Consider the following 23,463-nt stretch of genomic DNA (forward strand, 5'->3'; position numbering starts at 1 on the left):
ACAAGAGGGTGTGACTATTATTCAAAAAAAGATATTTGAATCTAGGTATCAAAAACTTGAAAGGTATTAGTTGTAGGACATCTTATAATTGGAATTTTAAAGCAAACTTCAGTATGAGAAGGGTCTTTAGGAGAGGCCAAAGATCAATACTGACTATCCTGGCAGGGGCCATTTGTTCCCAGAGCCTCAGAGTTGTATCTCAACTCAATCACTGATGAAACTCCAGCTGGTTTATACCAACATTATTTTTGTGCTCTTAAAATTTGTATTTCAAACTTGGAATAAGTATAAAATCCATCAAAAAGAAACTCAGTATCTGGTAGGTTAGTTGCAGTTTAACTATGCTATAATCAGTAAGAGGTAGGGATAATTTAATTAAAGATGAAAGTATTTTTCCTCCCCTGATCTTGGTAGGAATCTGTCCAGTAAAAAATATTCATGAAGAACATAAGTATCAGAGCCATACTTATGTGGCAGAGAATTATGTCACAGAAGTTAATTTTTTTTTTAGAATTAAAAAGTATCTAAGATATCCCATGCAACTCCCTTATTTACAGATAAATAAAAAATTTGAGGGAAGTTGAATGTTTTCTAAAACACACAGTAAGTTAGTGGAAGGCAATGATGATTAAGGGCAGAGGGTTCTGAAATTGTATTGCTTGGATGTGTCCCATCCCCACCACTTGGTAGCTGTGTGGCCACAGTGTTTCTTATTCCTTCTCAGTTAAAAGAGATAATAGTGGAGTGGAAGCTCCCTTAGCTAATGTAATAAAGGCAAGGGTTTTGAAATGTAACTGTAAGCAGAGACCCATTAACACATACAAACACCAAATTATTTATTTTTTAGCTCAAAACATATATATTCTATGTAAAGCTAAGGCCTTTTCTTTGGATATGGGCCTACTGATTGGGTTTCTAGCCATATCTTCATATAAACCACACCAATACAGGTCTATTTCTTTAAATTGGTAGGAAAAAAAATTAAAGACAATTATGAGTCTAAGTACAGAGTTCTTTTAGATTTTTATAATTTCCAAATTTGCATTGGTTTTCTCACATTGTCTAGTCTTTAAGGCACTTCTAACAACAAAATATCATCAACTGGGTGGCTTATAAACAACAGATAATTATTTCTCATAATTCTGGGGACTGAGAAGTCCAAGATCAAGGAGCCAACAGATTTTTTATTTAGTGAGAACCACCTTCTGGTTCACAGGTGGCATTTTCTAACTGTGTCTACACAGTTTTTCTGGGGCTTTTTAAATAAGGGCACTAATTCCACTCATGGTCACTTTCCCATGATGACCGAATCACACCCTTCTCTCAACCTCAACACTAGCACATTCATAATTAGGATTCAACACACGAATTTTAGGGGACACAAACCTTCTGACCATAGTATACTTGTATCTACTTCAACACTATTTTTTAAAAATATTGATTAATCCTTCTGTTCAACTTAGTTTTTATTTATTCTATGAAATTCTCATTTCCTCAGATTGCGTTATATTTAATAAAATTATGTAATTGTATGAACACATGCAACTGGTATAATCAGATTGGGTTCAAATACCTGACTCCTAATAGAATGTACCTCAGCTTGCAAAAGTGATCAACTTTCTAGAATGTGTCAGCTACTTCCTGAAGTTGTCAATGTACCATAAGGATGTCAGAATGCTTTACAGATGGAATGGAAAAAGCCAGTAATTTTTTCAATTCAAGTGGTTAAAGAACTTTCTACTGAAAACTCACAGAATATTGTCAACACATTAAAAGCACCCCAAAAAATGTAGCTGTTAATATACAAGTTTAAAACTCATTTCTCCTGATTTCATGAGGTAGATAGATATCAGTCTTTCTTTTTGCACATTATTTTTCTTATATTGACATTTGATAATTAACTTTTACTCCTTATTAATGTCATTGCTAAAAACTACCAGTGGAATAAATCATATACCCTGTGTTTGTCTCAACAGTAATGACTGACAATCAATTACAGAATTATCTTAAATACAGTTTCCATGATGGAAGATAAATGTTTTTAGTAGTTTGTTTCTATTTTTCTGAAAACTAAGATGCATATAGTTTAAAAGTCAGATAGTAAGATGTACATTTTCCCACATTTTAATATCTGAAATCTGAATGTTTTCTTACTGTTCGTGACATCTTAGAATTAAGGGGACCAGGAAGCAGTCGTAACACAGTGATACTGTCTGCACATTTGTACTCCTTGAAAGTATCTACATCAAAATTCAGAAGTGACAGCAACCTGAAAGAGAATCACAGAATCAATAGCATATCACTCTTTTGAGGAATGCTGTATCATCAACAACTGCAATGGCACAGAGCACAGTATTACTTGGAAAAATACAAGCACAGACAACTTCGGAGTAATTCAGGAGAAACTGAAGTTTTAGAAATGCCCTTTCCGATTCATTTCACTTATATTTTTGGTTTTCAGTTATACACATAAATGATGTATGATTTAAAAAGTACTGTGCCCACCTCCAAGATCTGGAACAAGACAAGGATACACACTTTTACTATTCTTATTTAATATAGTGTTGGATGTCTTAACAAGAGCAATTAGGCAAGAGAAAGAAATAAAAAGCATCCAAATTGGAAAGGAAGAAGTCAAATTATCCATGTTTTTAGATGATGTGAATTTATACATAGAAAAGACTAAATACTCCATCAAAAAGCTGTTAGAACTAAAAAATGAATTCAGTCAAGTTGCAGGATACAAAATCAACATAAAAAGTAACATTTTTATATACCCATAATGAATTTGCTGAAAAAGAAATCAAGAAAGTAATCCCAAAAATTTACAATAGCTACAAAAGTAAAATAAAATACTTGGAAGTAAATTTAACCAAGTAGATACGATTTCTACAGTGAAAATTACAAAACATTTATGAAATTAAAGAAAAAATTAAAATATATCTTGAGATCATGGGTTAGAAGAATTAATTTTGTTAATATGACCTACTCCCCAAAGTGATCCATAGGTACAATGCGATCCCCATCAAAATACCAATAACTTTTTTCAAAGAAATAGGAAGAAAAAATTCCTAAAGTGCATAGGGAGCCACAGAAGACTTAAAAAAATAGCTAAACCAATACTGAGTGGAAAACAAAACAAATACAACAACAAAGCTTGAGGCATCACAATACTTGACTTCAAAATATACTATAAAGCTATACTAATCAAACAGCACGGTATTAGTATAAAAAAATCAACACATAAACCAATGAAACAGAATAGAAAACCTACAAATTAATCCACATACATATAGCAAATTGATTTTTGAGATTTTTTCCTTTTTCTTTAATCAGAATAAAATTATCATACAATTACATAATAAAATTATGTAATTGTATGAACACATTTAGTTTCTAAAACTTTATGAATATGCATGTCATCCTTGCACAGGGACCATGTTAATCTACAACGTGTCATTCCAACTTTAGCATAGTGCTGATGAAGTGAGCACCAGTCAAATGATTTTTGACAAAGGCATAAAAAACATATATTGGAACAAAGACAGTCTCTTTAATAAATGGTGCTGTTAAAACTGACTATACCTATACAGAAGAATGAAACTAGTTCCCTTTCTCTCATCATGCACAAAACTAAACTCAAAATGGGTCAAAGACCTAAATGTGAAACCTGAACCTATGAAATGACTACAAGAAAGCGTAGGAGAAACATTGGAGACATCAGTGTAGGCAAAGATTTTTGGGATAGGACTCCAAAGGCATAGGCAGCAACAAAAATAAACAAATGGTATTAAAGCAAACCAAGAAACTACTGCTCACTAAAGAAAACATAGATAAAACACAGAGACAAACCTACAGAATGGAGTAAAATACTTGCAAGCTATTCATCTGACAAAAGATTAATATCAAGACTATATATGGAAGTAAAAGAACTGAACACCAAAAATAAAAGAATACAATTTAATAATGGGTTAAAGTTTTCTCAAAAGAAAACATACAAATGCCAACAAGTACATGAAAAAATGCTCAATATCACTAATATCAACATCACTAATTATCAGACAAATGCAAATCTAAACCACAACGAGATACCATCTCATTCAAGTTAGAATGAATATTATCAAACAGAAAAACCAGAAAATACTGGCAAAGATGGTCACTCTTACACACTGCTGATGTGAATGTGGTTAGTACACTCATTTATGGGAAAAAGTATGGAGATTCCTCAAGAAACTAGGAATTTATCTACCATATTATCCAGCAATTCTACTACTAGTTATATGTCCAAAGAAAAGGAAATCAGTTTATTAAAGAGATACCTGCATTCTCAGGTTATTGCAATACTATTCATATTAGCCAAGATATAGAATCAACCTAGACATCCATCTGCAAATGAATGGGTAAGAAAAATGTGATGTATATGCACCATGAAATATTATTCAACCAGCAATATAAAATTCTGTCCTTTTCAGCAAATGCAAATGGATGGAACTGGAAGCAGAAAGACAAACACTACATGTTTTCATTCATGTGCAAAAACTAAGAAGCCAATCTCAACAAAGAATGGAGTGGTATAGTGATCACTAGAGACTGGGCAAGGCAGAGGAGAGCAGGACTGAAAGAAGTGAGATAAATAGCAACAAAATACAATTTGAGAGGAGGATTTAGTTCTGCTTTCAATAGCAGAGTAGGGTAACTACTGGTCATAACAGTCTATAATATATTTCAAAATAACTAGAAGAGCACAAAAATCATAGAAATGATTAATCATAGAAATGATTAATGTTTGAGGATACAAAAGTGCTTATTAGCCTGATTTCATTAATACACATTTTATGAATGTATCAAATTATCATACTGTACCCTGTAAAGATGTACATTTATTATGTCTCAATTTTAAAAATATAAATAACACTACCAGACTTATTTCAAAAAAATACTATGCCTGAGAAATGTAAAAGAGCCTATTTATCAATATTATGTAAAGATGATGATTTCTGACACTGGTGGAGTAACTGGCACTTAGTACTTCTGTCTTAAGCATAATAGTGAGTCAAATGCATGTGGCAAAAGTGTTAAGACATTGGACCACAAGCAGTGCAAGAAAGTGACCTCTGATAAGAAGAACTATGCTGTCTGCCTGGGGGCAAGTTCCTGACCTCAGTGCAATGAGCTTGATTTCAAGCAAACACATGGTTATCCATCTCAACTAAGGAGGAAAAGATGAAGTAGCAGAAATCTGTAGGCTAAAACCTCAAAGGAGGAAGTCACATGGAGAGGAGACCCTAAAAGTTTGTGGGGGTTCCTCATAGATCTTTGGGCAAGGACTGCACTATGTATGGTCAGAGTGATATTGTACAAGGCTTACTAGAGACAGTTGGTACATTCAATGTGGAAAATAGATATTAATTGTTAAGCACTACTTGTTAAAGTGCTGTTAACACCTTAGATATTTTCCAGAAAATGAAAGTCTACTTCTTAGAAGTAAGGACCATATCCTATTCCAGACCCACCCAAGAAAGCCGAAAACAAAACCTGTAGGAAGACAGAATTCAAAAATTCAGTCTCATTACATCAGAGGGGTCTGGAAAACATCTTGGTTTCTCTAAACACCTATCCTAACAAAGAATGCTACTAAGCCTAAGGTGAAACAGTTTCAAGTTGATCCAGCAGTTATTGAACTGTGAATAGCTTAAAAGAAAACTAACATTCTTCACAATCTCTACAATGTATTTATCCAAAATGACTGGTATACAATCAAATCTATATAGAAGCAAGAAAATGTGACTCATATTCAGTAAAAAAGCTATTAAAAGAACCCATCCTCAAAATGGTCCAGATGTCACATTTAGCAAAGACTGTAAGAAGCTACTATAAACATGTTAAAAGAGCTAAGAAAAATACAGTCCAAAAGTAAAGGACAGCTGAAATAAGATGGTAAAATGGAGCTAACACTAATAATTCCAGTGGTTCAGGAGGATCATGAGTTCAATGCCAGCCTCAGCAATGGCGAGGCACTAAGCAACTCAGTGAGACCCTGTCTCTAAATAAAATACAAAATAGGGCTGGGAATGTGGCTTAGTGGTCAAGTGCTCCTGAGATCAATCCCTGGTCCGCCCCCCCCCCAAAAAAAAAAATTGGAGTTAAGAGCATATGAGATGTGGCAGAAGAAAGTTAATGAAATTCAAGTTATATAAAGAGATGTCATCTAATCTGAGAAGCAGAGAATAATCAAAGAATAATTAACAGTGGACTAGAAGGTTCTAAATATTATAATTGAGAGATAGAATTGGAAAGATAGGTAGAGATTAAATGGATAGATGTATGGATGATAGAGCAATAGAGAGAATAAATATTTGAAAAGACAAATGAAGTAGAATTATCTCTGTTTTCAGTCAATATGATTTCTGTACACTAAAATCTTAAGAAATCTACAAAAAAATAGAATTAATAAGTGAATTTAGTTAGCTTATGGATAAAAGCTCAACTTGCAAAAAATAATTTTATTTCTATATAATAGCAACAAATTGGAAAGTGAAATTTTAAAATAATAAATACAATTTATAAGAGTATCAAATGATAAATTAGGACTAAATTTAATTTAATTTAGACCTTTGCAAATGTAAGGTATCTATACTAAGATTACAAAGGATTGCTGAAAGAAATTAAAGAAGGTTTAAATAATTGGAAGTACACAATGTTCATAAATTAGATGGTTTGACATTAATATGTCCATTCTGTCCAAATTTGACCTATAGATTCAAGTGATGCTTGTCAAATTCACAGGCTGTAGAAATTAATAAGTTCCTTCTAAATTTGAGATTCAAATTAAAGGACTTAAACAAAGAAGCAAATTAAATAATCTAGAGTAGCCAAAATAATTTTTACCTAGAAAAAGAAATTAGAATAATTACACCATCTGATTTCAAGACTTACCCCAAAGTAATAGTAATCGAGACAATGTGATAATGGTTAGTGATAGAAAAATGATCCTGATACACAAAATAGAGTCCAAAGTACCTTTAAACACATACAATCAAGTGAATTTTTAACCTAGTTCCAACATAATCTAATGAAGAAACACATTGATTTCATTGAATGGTTCTGAAACCACTAGATATTCAATATGGAAACAAAGATGAATCTTGACATTCCTTCATGCCATACAAAAAGTTCATTTGCTATCAATCATTCCCAAGTTGAAAAGCAAAAATAATAAAATTCCTAGAAGAAAATATAGAAAACTTGATATAGGCAAAGATTCCTTGAACAGGAGTCACAAAATAGAAAAAAAAAAAAATAGATAAATTGGACTTCATCCAAACTAAAAATTTCAGACAGGACCATGATTAGGGTAAGATAAAAAAGACATGTTTGTACAAGGGCAGAATTAGATTACATTATATTTATTCTGATTTTTTTTGAAAGACTACATCAAATATTATTTATCTTCATATCTGAATTTGTTGACATCCCCTTAAATTTTGCGCTAGAGAATTAAAGTGGTTCTGTCCCCTCACTAGTCCTAGCCCTGATCCTACCCTTCCTAAATTTCTTTAGGTTAGTGAGATTGCCAGGATCTTTTCTCTGAAGGCTGAAAACCATCTTTAGGCATTAACTGTGCAATCAGGAGCTCCCCTCATTTGAGCTTCTACTCTCAAGAATAACATGTTCTACCATTTTCCCATGGCTACACATCACTGTTCATGTGCTTTGTCTAGTTTTCCAGTCATTTAATGAAGGAAGGTAATTCTGGCTTCTGAACTCCACTGTAGTTAGAAGTATTTGCAAAACAGTTAAATTATGGAATCAACCCAGGGGCCCATCAATAGATGAATGGATTAAAAAAATGTGGTATATATACACAATGAAGCTCTACTCGGTCACAGAGAAGAATGGAATTATGGAATTTGCTGGTAGATGGATAGAAATGGATAATATCATCCTAAGGAGAATAAGCCAAACTTAGAGAGCTCAAATGTTTTCTCTCATATGCAGAAGCTAGAGTAAAATAAAGGACGGGGGGGGGGGAGAATAGAATCCTGTAAAGATAAAGGCAAGTAATGTAGAAGCAAATAATCAAGAGGCAGAGTGGAGGGATGGGTAAGGGGAAGAGATGTGGAATAAATTCTTTAAAAATCATGTTATGTGCATACATAAATATATCACCGGGAATTTCACCTTTATGTATAAATAAAAATAAATAGCCAATCAAATGTAAATAAACAGACAAGCAAAAAGAAATCTAGTAAAAGAAGGAGGACAAGGGAGGGGAGAGAGAACCAGTGGGAAAAGCGGGGAATTGTGAACTCAAATCAAATTCCAAACGTGCATGAGAATGTTGAATGAACTACTCTGTATAACTATAAAATTCTAATAAGAAACAAATAAGTGGATAAAGTATTGAAAAATATTGAAATGTATTTTCTAGCATTTGTATCTTTAAAGCTAGGTGAATCTGGTATGCTTTTCCATGTCTCTCAACATATACTAATTTGTAGGAAATGGCAGTCCAATTTTTTCTTTCTTTCTTTTTTTTTATTTTTTGACTGCCAAGATTTTCCTAAAGGTATTATACTTTTTATACATTTTGCAGATGGCTTGGTGACCATTTTTTTATCATTCTGCTTTTTAAAAAACTTCTAAAATATTTGTCAATGATTTATAAGATTGCTATATAAAGTACACTCGACAAAAGTTATATGCAATGTGCAAGGCCCATGACTGTCTGTAACATCATTTATTATTAAAGATACAAGAAGCTTCCAGACTCCTTGAATGATAATGAAAATATTTCTATCCCACTGATCTATGGAAGTATCTTTCCTATACATGAGGGAAGCTAAAGAATTTTGAGATACAAATTACTTTTTTTCTAAGGCTACAGATACCTTGAAAGAAGTTGAAAGAAGTTTTCTCTTTACCTTTCAGTCTCTGGATAAAGTGTAAATTCTAAAAGCTTGAACTAGGCTCAGAGATGAGAAGTCAGTTGCTATCAGACTGCAGGTGAGTAGGCTTCCATCAGCAAGAAGGGTATGAATGGAAGGAGGAAGGATACAGGTTCACATGCATGGTGATGGAATGGAGACCAGAGAAATCAACCACAGTAAACAGGAATGGAGTAGAGAACAGAAAGACAGAGGCAGCAGTTTCCTATGTCCTCAGACCTGAAAGCAAATGGAACACTGATATTGACATCAGTGTAATCCAACAACTATTGACACTTCATTAGTGGATACTGGGATACTTTTTCTAAAGGGAGAGATCAGTTTCTTTCTATTGTGATCAGCAGCATGCATTACTAGGAGAGAACAATAAAGATTTAACAAAAAATAATTTGTATTCATGAACTGTTTCCTAAGATGCACTAGACATTATTTAGATTAGGTTAAGAAAATTATCTTTTTACCTCCCATTATTGGAAATATCTTCAGCATCTTCTAACATTGCTGCAACTTGTGGTCGTTGCAACATAACTGTGAAAGAAACTGCCATTAGGCAAGGTCAAAGAGGCCTGCTCTTTCTTAAAATGATTTCGCATTCTCTTGTCCCTGCCAAAGCTGCCAGCCATCTGCCAATTGTGATGTATTTTATGATATGGACACAGGGAGCTAGACAAAGATCACCAATTAATATCCTTCCCAACAAATGACAAAACATATCATGAAACAGAATCTCTTAAGACAGTGACCATTGGGTCATGTCTTCTACCCACAAAACAACAGCCTTTTCCTTCCTAACAACAGTTTTAAACTTGGGATGAACTAAGTAGCTCTTGCCCCTTGGCCACAGCTATTTATGTCAGGCCTTTAGGGAAAACTTCATGGTAGACTATGGGGAAATTTGGAAGAGACCAGAGAACTCCTTTGATACAAACCTTTTGCATTACAAATGAGCTAACCAAGAAGCTAGGTGACTTGCACAAAATCAGCGTTAATGAGTCAAAGATATATTACACAAGCATTTTTCCAGTTATTTTAGTCAGCAACATCTTTCCAATTATGTCTTATCCATCCCAACTACACAATTTTAGAAGAATACATATGCTTATCCATATTATGAAATTAGTCTATAAATATGTGTTTGGGCTTCTTTATAATCAGATCAAGGTATAAAAAAACCAAAGAGTAATAATTATATTAAAAATATTTGCATGTTTATAATGCAGAAGGTCCTGGACTATGTTCTGAGTATGATGCAATGGAAAAGGACAAAAGAAAATGTAAGATAGTCTCAGATATCAGCAATGCATTGCTATAAAAATAAAGTAAAATATAAATGGAACAAATCAGGTTAAAAGTCAACAATTTATTGTATCTCAAGATTTTGTGAGCTGACTAGGCAGTTCTGCTTATCTCACCTGGATTTGGTAACTTGACTGGTGATGGATATTTTAATGGTCTGAGACCATCACACTTCCAGGGCCTGTGGTGGAATATCTAAAATGACAGAGATGACCAGACCTGACACCACTTTGTCTTTCATCCTGGGCTTCTTCACATGATGGCAGAAGCATTCCAAAGAAGCACAAGCAAATCTACAAGTCCCTTTGAAACTTCCACAGCATGCAACGTATCATGTTCTATTGATCAATGAAACTCAAAGGCAAACCCAGATGCAAGTAATAGGGGGAAAAGCTTCATTTCTACATGGGAAGAGCTGTGAAAAATTCAGAGCCATGTTTAACCACCACTTCATATCTCAGGATCATAGAAACTAGTTGTATAGATACATTATAAATATAAACAACCATAAGGCAAAGCATTACTGAAAGCTAGTACATGTCAGCTGTTACATATCATACCTTTATATGTAACATCTAACTTAACATTCATTAGAATCATGAGTTATCATGAGTAATGGTTTTATTATTCAAGATAAGGAAACTGTAACATAAAAAGTTTAAGTTATTTCCCAAGGTCATGCAGTTTGTAGATATTGAAGTAGAATGCAGGCTCAAAGAGTCACATTCTAAATGCAAGTCTCTTGAATATCAAATTTGGTGAAATGTACAGTAAGAGTATTGTGTCAGCTTTCTATAGTGAGAACTTTAGTGATTTAAAGCAATACAAATGTAATGTCTCACAGTACTATAGGTCAGAAGTTTAGTTGGACTTGGCTGGTTTTCTGTTTCAGGATTCACAAAGGCAAAATCAAGGTTAAGCTGTTAGCAGAGGGTCTGGGAAGAATTCACTTCCAAGTTCATCCACTTTGTTGATAAAATTAAATTCCTTGCAGTTGAAGGACTGAGGACTCATTCTTTTGCTGGCAGTTGGCAGGGGGCCAACCTTAACTCCTAGAGGCCTACCTGTGGATCGCTGCTTTGCAAACCACCAACATTGCAAGATCCTTCTCACACTTAGAATCTCTCTTAACTTTTCCTTTTGCTGTTTCCCTCCTGCCTCCTCTTCTACCACGTCTCTGACTGCAGCCTGAAAAAGTTCTCTGGCTTAAGCACTCAAGTGATTGAGTATATAATGGGTAGATAATCCAGGATAACCTCTTTATTTTAAAACTTATAGCCTTAATTAGTCCTGCAAATTCCCCATTACCCTGTATCATAGCAATCACAGTTTCCAGGATTTAGGGCATAGATATCTTTGTAGGTTACTCTGCCTACTACAGATATTAAGTGCTACTGGAATTCAGACGCAAGGGATATTTTGAGGGCGGGATGGTTAGTAACTATTCATGGAGGTAAATTTGAGTTGAATTTTAAAAAGATGTAAAAAATATCACTAGAAACTCTTTGTGTTGGGGAGGAACAGTTAAAAGCCATGAGGAAGTTCTTCCAGATAAGCAATAAGAATTTGAGGAGTAAAGGACACACAGGAAAGTAGAGGCATTTGTGGTAAGTGATAACAATTAGAATAATGGATTCATGGGAACAATTGGTGGAAAGATATATTAGAGTGCAGATAAGGTCAACTAGTGGAGAACCATAAATACCACACAGAGTAATTTGGGTTTTCTTCTACAAGCAACGGGAAATCATTATGTTTTTTGAGTGAAAGGGTGAAAAATTAAAATGATCTTCTGGGAAAATGGATCCAACTAATGTACAGGAAAGATGGGACTGAGGAGGGTAAGAAGACAGCCAACTAAATTAGGGGGCTATTATAACCATCCAGTTGTACAAGAGCAAGGTTAATAAGAAGAAAGGGAAATGAGTGAGAGATCCCAGGAAGAAAGAAATAACTGTAATCTTGAAAAAGGGGCCAGGGAAGGATGAGGTAGAACCTGCTGCTGACAGGAAGCTTGAGTCAGGGAAAGCATTAATTGAGATTCCAGTCTGCCCTAACAAGGGCAGGGTCTGAACCCTGCATAGCTTTCAGGTCCCACTGACTTCCTATTTAGGGTAGGAAACAAGCTCTTCCACATAGCAGACTCCCTATCAGAATCTCCCAACTTCAAAAGCCACATCTCCAGGCACAAAAAAAAAAAAAAAGAAAGAAAAAAAAAGCAAAGCCGTTTTTATTCCCACTGAAAAGTTCCTTTTAATATTTGGAGTTATTTTCCAAACACTGGTTTAATTAGTGTTTTTAATTTCTATACTTAATGAAAAATTTACAGCTCCACAGTTGCTTCTGAGGGTTCTGTGTGTTATTCTGCGTGTGAATGAGTTATTGTTTTTTTCCTTTCTTCCTGGTTTATTTTTTTTCTTCTTCTCAATGCAAGATTTTTATAGACTGGAAATCTTCTGAACTTTAGTCTTTGGGGGCATCTCTGTATCTTAAAATTGATGTACATAATAATAAAAAGAAAGTCTCCGACTGTACAAGAGGATGGATTAAGAGATCACTCTTAAAGGCACTTCTTAATAAACATACTTTGGCAGGCTTGAGATTTACAGGGGGCCATCATCAAAGTGGCCATGTAAATGGGGACATATTGACAACTTTCACCCTTAAAGGAAGAGGCAAACAGGATTTATAGGTTTCAACCACTGCTCTCTGGGGAATTCAACAAGGGACTTATTTTGTTTCTCCTTTAATGGCTTCTCCTGGGTACTTTATGGACCGGTTCTCTCATCTCAAGTGTCTGATCCCAAGACATAAATTAATTTCAGATGCACCTTTCATCCATCTTGTCTGCTAAGGCAATATTCACTATTTGTTTGGGTTGCCATGGAGATAATTGACTTCCTGCTGTGGCAGAAGTCTTGTTTAGGGGTATTAAAGGGGTTTGGGTCCAGAGATTCTTTAATTTTCACACAGTAAGGAAAGTCATTCCATCAATGGAGTGGTTGTATACATCTCCCACTTATAATTGGAATGATTTTTTGTATCACCTTGTGAAATTTCCCTTTTTTATTTTCCATCACTTCCTTTTTTATGGTTTAACTTCCACTCTCCAAGGTGCTGACTAAAACCACAGCAAAGGGCAAGCAGTCTATTTATTACTCTTTTGTAGGATGATTAGACACAGCATCCCAGCAGAATATTATCTGAGAAAACAGCTGAAGAATCTGAGAAAATGGTGGACTGTAGAGCCTTATTCAGGTAGTGGGAAAGACTTTGTTTTATCAAGACAAGAAACACTTTGAATACCAATTCATAAAATCAATCTCCCAGTGACCAATTCAGGCTGCTGAAGATTGGGTTCCTTTGGAATTTATGTGCCAGTTGTGATATTTACAAAAGCGATTGTTGGATTCTGCTATAAACTGTTAGGCAATATGAAAGCGCTTCTCAGTACAATGAGAAAAATTAAGAAAGGAGTATCAATTTTTAAAAACCTTCTTTAAGGTATACAAATGAGAAAATATACTTCACACATATTCCTTCTCACCTTCTACATTTTGACTGCCCCCAACCAATTATAAAAATTTATACAATGAATTATCTAAAGACCTTATGGCATTTGAAAACATAACTACCAGAATTATGGTATTTCTACACATATATTTTACAAAACCAAAGTAAAATCCTACACCAATTATACACAAGTCTAATATTTTTGCTAAAATAGGAGTTTTTTTTTCAGTAGTTCAAAAAGCTATTACCAAAAGAAAAAAAAATAAATCAATGATCAGAATGAGAATCCTTAGGAGCAATAATAGTGAACACAACTCTAAGAACCTACTTCAGTTCTTTTAAGTGCACAGCACAAAATCAATTTGCAATGACCCTGAGAATCAGCCTTCCTCACCACATGACAACAAAAGAAATAGGGGATGAAAACAAATTAAAGTAGGTTCTTAAAAGTCTTTTTTTGCCTTCCAAAGATTTCAGGGTATCTTTGAACTATGAAAACTTTTAAAGGCAGCTCTTTGAATGTTTATCAATATCATTGTATATTTTTACAGTAATGGCTTTTAGACTGACCCTGGAAGCCCACATTTTCTTTCTGATTTCTCTTTCACTGTTTGTTTACTCCACAAATGTGTTTCGAGGGCATATTCTGAACATAACACTGTGCTAGGCGATGGAGGGAGAGGAAATGATGCAGTCTAGATGGCACCAAGGTAAAGGTGACACAACTCAGAAAAATGCAGCAAAGAAAGAAAACACAGGAATCCACAGCGGAAGAGAGAGGAGACACTCCACAGCATAATTCCCATACATCAGCTCACAGTCTCCAGTTCACTGATAGCAAAGCTACACTTGAAAAAGACCTTGAAAGGGCAGAGCTTTGCATTGGACCCTACCTACCTGATTCCTTGTCCAAGCCCTAAACCTCTAACCTATAAAGCTTCCTGAGTTTAATTATGAGAGTTGGCTTCAATGATGACAGTTAAGCTGGACCAAGAAGGATTTTAGTGTGTGTAAGGGGAAGAATAGCATTCCAGGGGAACAGTCATATACAGAGGGACCAAGGCATGGTTCCCAGAGGTGATGAAAGTAATAGGTAAGTCCCAGTCACAGGGTGCCTGGCACTATTATAACTGATTTCCATATATGAACTTGTTACACCCTTACCATGACATCCTAATTCCCTAATGAGGAGAGGCATAGTTATCATTCCCACTGTATGAATGGGGAAAGTCAGGCTCAGAGAAATCAAGTACCTGGTCCAAAGTTAAGCATCTAATACATAGCAGAGATGACCCAAGTGACCTGGCTTCTAGGCCTGTGTTTCTGCATTCTCCTAACTCCCACCCAACTCATCTCCCTGGAAATTGCATATGAAAGTCAGGAGCAGTGGCAAGGGCTAGACAACTAATTCCCACTGGATAAAAGTGAAGTGCAGGTGGAGAAGAGCCATCAGTTGTCTTCTGCAGGCTTTGGGGTGTTTTCTTTCTGTTTTTTTTAGAAAGGATAAACTGAGCTCAAAAAGAGCTTTTAGAAAGATAACTCCAGAAGAAAGAGTATGGATTGAAGGGGATAAATGTTGAAGGCACTGTTCTTTCATTGAAAACATATTTACCAGTAAGTCTCCACACACATACATATGACACAAAAATCACACACAAAAAAGACTACACATAAAATTGCATACAACACACCCCCAAATACATACATGTAACTATTTAAAACACATATGTGCCTCACACATATACCACATCTGCTCATATACCCCACACATAAACATATAAACATCAAGCACACACACATACCAATATCCACTCTTATACATATTCCACACATATCATACACACACATACATGTATGTTCACACATGCCACAAAACTAGATGCCACACACCTAGGCCTCTCCACACACATACACATATGCATACTGCCCATAATCACACACATAGCATCACATATATACCTCACACATACAGATGGGAGCGCGCGCACACACACACACACACACACATTTATTTCCTGACCCTGAGCACGAGGTAAATAAGTTCAAAAAAGGCCATGTTCACTAAAATTTCTTTTTCTCGTTTATTTTCTGCTTCCCTGAACACAGACAAACATTGTCCAGAATCTTGAGCCTGCAGGAAAGGAATGTTGTATATCTCCATCTTCCATTTCTAATGACCTGATATTAGACAGACTTTTCCTTCTCTGTATTAATTTGGATTTTTCCTGAGCTCAACAAGATGCAAGGAGAGCTATTTTGGAAGATCTAAGAAGAGGCTTTGGGCAGCACTGTCCTCAACTTGATATCCTGGTCACTTATATGCCTTACATTACGAAAGACAGTACATTTTGGTTTCCCCTCTTTCATCTGGCCTCCATTTAGAAATTGCCTGTGATGAGTCTGGACAAAGTCTATGTCCAGACCAGGACAGTAACTCCAGCCTGCCAAAGAACCCACAGAGCTGTATGTGGACTTTACATAGACTGCAAGTGTAATTTTATACATCTCTTTGTCTAATAAATGCACAAGTATACTATTCACCTTTTAAAATAATAATATGTAGCTAAACAAGATGAAAATGTTTATTCTTTAGTCAAAATACCTCTCATTCCACCTGCCACCAAAAGAACAAAATGCCTGCCACTTGAATGGTAAATTATATTCAAACAGTAGTTTATACTTGTAAATTATTTTAAAGACATCACAAAATTCTTGAAAGCAAAACAACGTTTCTGAGCATGCATGGTTCAAGTTTCACTTAGGGACCGTGAAAACTACATCCTGTAGAACACACACAGGGTATTTACAGGAAATGTGGTCCATGAGATTCAGAGCCTCTGTGTGGTCTAAATGGAAGATCACATTTTCATATTTTAAGGTCAAATTACATCAGCTTCTTTCCAGTAAAAAAAAAATAGCATCATACTAGAATGTTAATATCTTTAAAACCTTTGAGCCTCAATATGGTGATCTCTCAGGATAATTTACCGAGGACGAGACTGATGAGCTGCAGTGGCTATTTAATACCCAGAGTTGTGCTTAGGAGAAAAGGATTTCCAGGATAAACCACTTTCAGGGAAAATCCAATCTAACAAATTTAGTTTCATAAACTATGTGTAGAGTGAAAGAATAAAATTACCCAACATATACAAACACAGAATTTTCACCTTTTATGGTAAATATGACTATTTCAAGTTGTCAGGATAATTTGGGAATCTTCACCTTTATGATTACATAAAATGATTTCAGTGAAAGAAATAGACAAAGTGATTTATTTTAGTTTCCTCTCCCCCATCCTTCCATACCCTCAAATCTGTTAGCTTTGTGGTATTATTATGTCTATAGAGCTGCATGCAAAATGCAGTCAGTAAGCATTTCCTGAGCCCCACCCTGCTAGATTCAGGATGAGTCATAAAATTGTAAGAGCTTGCTACTTGCCCTCAGTGAGCCTGAAATCCAGCAGGAAAGATAAGACACATATGAGAATACTTAAAAACTAACAGCACAGTTGTAAGAATGAGCAGAGTGGTACCAATTGCTTCAGGAAAGCAGAGCTACAATCGAGAATCAGCAGAATGCAGACTATATGCATGTGAGTAATTCCAACAATGGGATATGAAATTCCCATTTCAGGGACATAAAGTTTAATTCTGTTGAGGGACATTTTGGCTGCAGCAGCAGATGTTTGAGATCCTCTGCTAGAAATAGGAGTGTTAATGACTCCAGGTGGTTATCGTACCAAAATGACAAACAACACTAACAAAAAATCCATAAAAAACCTGAGTGGCTTCTGCTAAGCTTGCTGGCAGATTTTCAAACTGAAAGAGGTTGCTCATAAATTATCTTTCAAGTTGATTTCATTTTTTTTTCTGTATGCTGCTGAGATGCTCTAACGAGCATCCATATCACCTCAGTGGAATTGGGAGTTAGTGTGATTCGTGAAAAACAGGTGAGGTTGTTACTCAAGGACATACTCAGCATTTCTGCCACAGTGAACTGGCTGTGAACTCACAACCCTCCTGGCGGGTTGGGGACAATAGCAACAACCATCAAAGCAAAAAGATCTGGGTCACTGGGGAGTTTTCCAAGTGGGATTTTATGGAGGACTCTGTCAGAGAGTCCTCAAGGCTCTTTCTGAGCGCTCGCATACATCCTCCTTTCTCTTAGTACCTGCAACCTGAATTTCCTGCAGAAAATCACATCGTATCTGTAATGTGGAAGAGTCAAATTGCATCAAAGGCTGCACTCACTGCCCACACCTATGGGGAAAGACTCTGTTGTTAATAATTCTGCTGACAACAGAGCAGCCCAGATCTATAGGTTAAGTAAATGCTGTATCAGAATCGCCAGTCTACAGGGGCAATAGTAATCTATGCCATTTGCAGAATGCCTATCATGTTCAAGGGCCTTACTTTTGTTTTTTTTTTCTCTAAACAATAATTCTGTAGGAATAGCTATGACTATTTTTCCCCCATAGGCTACGAAAGGCTAAATAATCTGCCCAAGGCCATACGTACTGTACAAGTTATGACTTTCCAATTTGAAACCATTGTTCTTCTCTGCTCTGGGATTGGAAATATAACCCACAAGTGAATTATAAATTTCAATTTAAGCAACATAAAAACATGGTGATCAAAGGCAGTAATTGTATTGAGTTAATCCTGAGAGAAATTGATAAAACAAAACAAACATAACTCCTGGGAAGCCATACTGTTCTAGGTTAGAAGAGGTTAAGAAAGGGACTCTCTATGGGCACCAAAACCTCATGAAAATAATAGAATACTCTTGCCCAGAATGGTCAGTTCCATGGAGCATTACTTGTTTTCCCTTGAGATAGTAATTTCAAAGTCATGCAAAACCTCTCAAAACCTTCCTGTGAGTCTTGATGACTTACCCACTCATGCATGATGCCTACTGAAGTGTACTGAATGAAAATCTGAACCCAAGCATATTATACATCCATGACTTTTCTCTGTGAGCAGTTAGTCAAAAATCAGAGATTTCAGCTAAAATATGGATATTCAAAATTGCTGTGCTATCCTATAGGAAACAAATGTTACTCAATACTTATAGAAATCTCATGGACTTGGAATGGAGTGACACCAAAGTGTAGGGATGAATAGAAATAAAAGATGTAAAGATCTTTCCTAAGGTATAATAAACTTTTTGGTAAAGCAGAATTTTATTAAAATTCATTTATGTAGTGTTTTACACACATCCACAAACACACACACACACACACACACACAGAGTCCTCAACATTCAGGCAATTAACTCTTATTCTCAGGATTGCTTGACAAGAAAAGAGATTTCTTCACCGTCTCCCTGATAGGATACTTCTGCTGTTTATATTCCTGAATGATATATCTTTTCATAAGAACAATCTCTTTGAGATTCCCAAATCTTGGAAAAAGTGAAGAGATATTAACACAGAACCTTCTGCAAAATGTAATGCCACACAACAAAGAGGTAGTACAAGACATACATGTGGTGGACCATGGGGAGAGTCTTAGGGCCCAGCTGGGCAATGCTAACTATGGAGTGTGGTAGCTGGGACTACATGGCTTCCAGGGCCTCTTCCTCCTCTTCATCTTCTGAGGCAGCCTTTACTCCTAGAGGATGGAGCTCAGGAAAGTCATTGGTTATTTTATTCGGTTCTTTGTCCAAGGCCCCTGCTCTAATTTCAAGTAAAATTTGGCCAATTTCCATTTCAACTTTTTCATTTCTTCCCGATCATCCTTGCTTTCAAAGTGCTCCCTAATGATCCCAGTCTTCATCATTTCTTAAAACAGTTCGCATACTGGATTACTGGGATTTTCACTCTACATGGCCTTCATTATTTCCGTGCTCTTCTGCAGAGAACTGGCAGAACCACAAGCTGGTTCTGCATCCCCAAGAGCACAACTTTCACATGTGCTTTGAATACACAGAGCTAACTCACAGCCGTCTTTGATCTGATCGTCTCTTCGTCCAGAACCATACAGACCTTTTTGGGCCTTCTTAACAGCATTTTTTACTTCTTCTTCTCTTTGGATAAGGTTTCAGCTTATAGTCATTTGATTATGTTGTTTTGGGCTTGTGGTAAAACAAAATTATGGTGGAGAGGACTCATGGAGGAAAGCTACTTACCTCATGGCAGCCAGAAACAGAGAGAGTGAGAGAGCAAGAATGATAATCTTACTCTGTGCTACTTGTAACTTCAAATACAATAGATTAGCAAATTTCTCAGCCTCTTATAGGTTGCTCCTCCTCCTCCTTCTTCCTTTCTTTCTTTGCATGGTCTTTGTGGACCTGCTGTTTTCAGAGTAAGATGGGTATTGATGTTTATGTGGAATGGAATTTGGTAACAAAGAAAAGGAAGCGATTTATTCATTCATTTTGCAAATATCAAAGTATCTACTTTGTATACTGTGGAGGATATCGTTAAGCAGTAACCAATCCCTGACCTTACGGAGTTCAAGTTCTACTGAGAGGAAAAGGTATCCAAAAATATAAATAAATTAAATAAATAAGTAAAATATAGTGTTTTAAACAACAATAAGTGGGTAAGAAGGAAAGTAAAATCAAAGGGGTCAGGAAGTATCTGGGATACGATTTTAAGTGGAAGGTTATTTAACATGGAAGTACATGTAATCCGTAGAAAGACTTCAAAAGAAGTTGCTGTTCATTTCCTGGGCTTACTATAACAAAGTACCACAAGCTGAGTGTCTTAAACAACAGAAAGTCATTGTCTTAAAGTTGTGGAGGCTGGAAGTCTTCAGAGCTCCCAAGGGCTATGAGAGCATCTACTCATTGCCCTTTCTCTCCTCTCATTCTTTGCCTGGAGATTGACATGCAAGATCCTCCCCTCCCCTTCCCTGCCCTCTCCTCTCCTTCCCTCCCTTTTTGTCCTGCACACCCCCAGCCTCTGGTGGCCTCAGACTTGTAGGTAACATTCTCCTTGACTTCCCCTTGTGCATGTCTATATCTGTGTCCAAATTTCCTCTGTTTGTAAGGACATGAGTCAAATTAGATTAGGGTCTCCCCCAAGCACCTCATTCATCCTCATACAGACCCTATTTCCAAAGATGATCACATTCACAGGCACCAGAGATTAGGACTTAAACTTCTCTTAAAGGGTCACAATTCAGCCCATAACAGTTGGTGGATAAGAAGTGTTTTTAAAAAATTAAAAGTCCTGACAAATACCACTTAAAGGGAGGAATAATTAAAGGGGTTGATTGCTCTCATCAGGGAATGTGATGATGCCTGCTTCTATATTTAATAAAGGCTAATTTCAGCCCTACAAACATCCATAATGAATTATTTAATGCTAGCTGGCAAAAATATACCTATTGAACACAGATGTTGTCTTCTGTTGCTATTGGATTTGGCTATAAAATAAGAAAGGGATTAGTAATCTCTCAGGAAACAAGGCAACAGAAAATTAGACAGGCAAAGGTCTGCTTAGCGCACCCAGAGTAATTCTGCATCCACTGAGCTCCGTACCTCTGCTTGGAGCAGCGCAGAATCACCTCCCAGCTTCTTAATAAGCATATTTTTTTTCATGAAGGATAGAAAATATTATCAAGCTAAATTTTTCCCTCTGCCAACAAGTTAGGGATAATGTGCACCATGTGGATCAAGCTGATCACATAAATTGAGGCTTTAAAGCACAATATCTGAGCATTTCCCAACTGAACATTACTTTTCTGTATAAATTAAAAATGTCTAAAAGGGGGTTTATTAGAAGGAGACTATCAAAGCTTTTTATGAACATGCTTTCTCTTTTGATCTATATAATTTTCAAAAAGTGTTAGACATATCATGATTTCTAGCACAACTGGAATTTTAAATCGAAGAATCAGAAGGAAAAAATGCAAATAGAAAAGACATGATTTTGAAGCCTTGCCTATTTCACTGCAATTAGTCATTAAGCAGAGGAAATGAATTTCAGTAAAAAGCCTGCTTTATCTAGCACTTTATCAACCAGAAAGCTCCAGAAAAAATAGCATTTCTAATGTCTCCCAACACAAATCTTCAATCTATTAACCACAGGACTACAAGAAGGTTGTTATTTGCTTTCTTACTGGTTTGGGGAGGAGAGAGAAAATTACATCTTTGCATCAGTGAGCTTTTTCAAACAATGGTGATTTACATGTCAATCTCCTGATTATTAAATATTATCTATGTGATTTTCAACCTCACCCAATAGAAAAAAATTTAAATCGCAAATGATATTTTAGAAATGCTAACTACTTTGAATTCATATAAGCCTTGGGGAAGATCAAAGTCCTTTCAAGGTATGCTTGTGGATCACTGAGCCAGAACAGATCTGAAGTGGTCATTTATTTCTGAGCCCTCTCTTCAAGCATTTCAATATTAAAATATTAAATATTGGAAGATTTTTCTGGGTGCTACTTTTAAAGAACTCAATGCATGTGAAACAAAGTTAGTAGTACCTCCATGGATTCAGAAAATCACCAAAGAGTAAATATAATGTTCATAAGGTGTCCAGTTTGATGGCTGTGGGAAATGGTAGAATAATCATCCAAATACCTTTTCTTGGGGCTGGGGATGTGGCTCAAGCGGTAGCGCGCTCGCCTGGCATGCGTGCGGCCCGGGTTCGATCCTCAGCACCATATACAAACAAAGATGTTGTGTCCACCGAAAACTAAAAAATAAATATTAAAAAAGAAAAAAAAAACAAATACCTTTGCTTGTCTAAATGTGAAGTAGGAAGATGTAAGTTTTCTCTCTGTTCAGATGGTAATCCATTGGGTTATTGGATCACAGACTATTCCACAGATGCAAAGGCATGTATATTTGTTTGCTTGGGCTGCCATAACAAAAGACCACATACTGAGTGGCTGAAATGACAGAAATTTATTTTGTCATGGATTTGGAGGCCAAAGGTCCAAGATCACGGAGCCTGCAGTTAATTTCCTCAAAGGGCCATAGGGAACCATCTGTTATGGACATCTCCCCTTAACTTGCAGGTGACCAGTTTCTGGTTGTGTCCTCACATGGTGTTTTCTCAATGGGGACATCCCCAGTAGCTCTCTCTGTGCTAATCATCACAACAGGACACTGGTCAAACAGGAGAGGGCCCACTCCAACAGCCACATTTGACATAATTACTTCTTTAATGTCCCTGTCTCCAAAACAGTCACATCCTGAGATGCTGGAGGTTAGAGTTTCCACACAGGAATTTGGGAAAAGGACAAAATTTAGCCCTTAACAGCAAATAAGGTGAGAGTGATCTGATAGCTCTAATAGTCACGACTCTCCTGCTCATAGGAATTCTTCATGTTCTTTTGGCTTAAAGGATAAAGGGAGGCTTTGTCTTGCTCAATGGTAAAAGTTCCAACTCTGTCATCTGCCTGAATGGAAGAAGAATGAGCAACATATGGATTGCAAGACAGCATTAACCCCTTCAGCACAGGAAGGGTGTCAGCCCCTTCCTTCCACTCTGGGAGTAGAGGGAAGATGGCTATGCAAATTGACGGGGTATAGATGTAAGAATCAAAGCTTTAGAAACCTCACACCAGAACATAAGATCTGCTCACAGATTTTCAAGTTTGAATAGCATATCCATTTGTGTGTTGGCTGCCATCTTGCCCATCCTTGTTTGCATCTATTACCAGATGGTGGCCCCTGTAAAATCAGGAATTTGCATACTCACTGGGCTTTGCCAGTTCCCATCTTGGTAGTGGATACCCAGCAA

At 36.2% G+C, this 23,463-nt stretch overlaps 1 non-coding gene and 1 pseudogene across 1 annotated transcript; both read right to left on the reverse strand.

Annotated features, from left to right (window-relative positions):
• Positions 1 to 3,388: 3,388 nt before the first annotated feature.
• LOC125612902 lies at positions 3,389 to 3,493 on the reverse strand. Its single transcript, XR_007343389.1, has one exon. It is a non-coding gene; the product is annotated as a U6 spliceosomal RNA (small nuclear RNA).
• A 15,820-nt stretch (positions 3,494 to 19,313) lies between these two features.
• Positions 19,314 to 19,737, reverse strand: LOC125612851 (annotated as a pseudogene).
• Between the last annotated feature and the right edge of the window lie 3,726 nt (positions 19,738 to 23,463).

Source organism: Marmota marmota, unplaced genomic scaffold, assembly GCF_001458135.2.
Source record: "Marmota marmota marmota unplaced genomic scaffold, marMar, whole genome shotgun sequence".
Taxonomy (NCBI): Eukaryota; Metazoa; Chordata; class Mammalia; order Rodentia; family Sciuridae; genus Marmota; species Marmota marmota.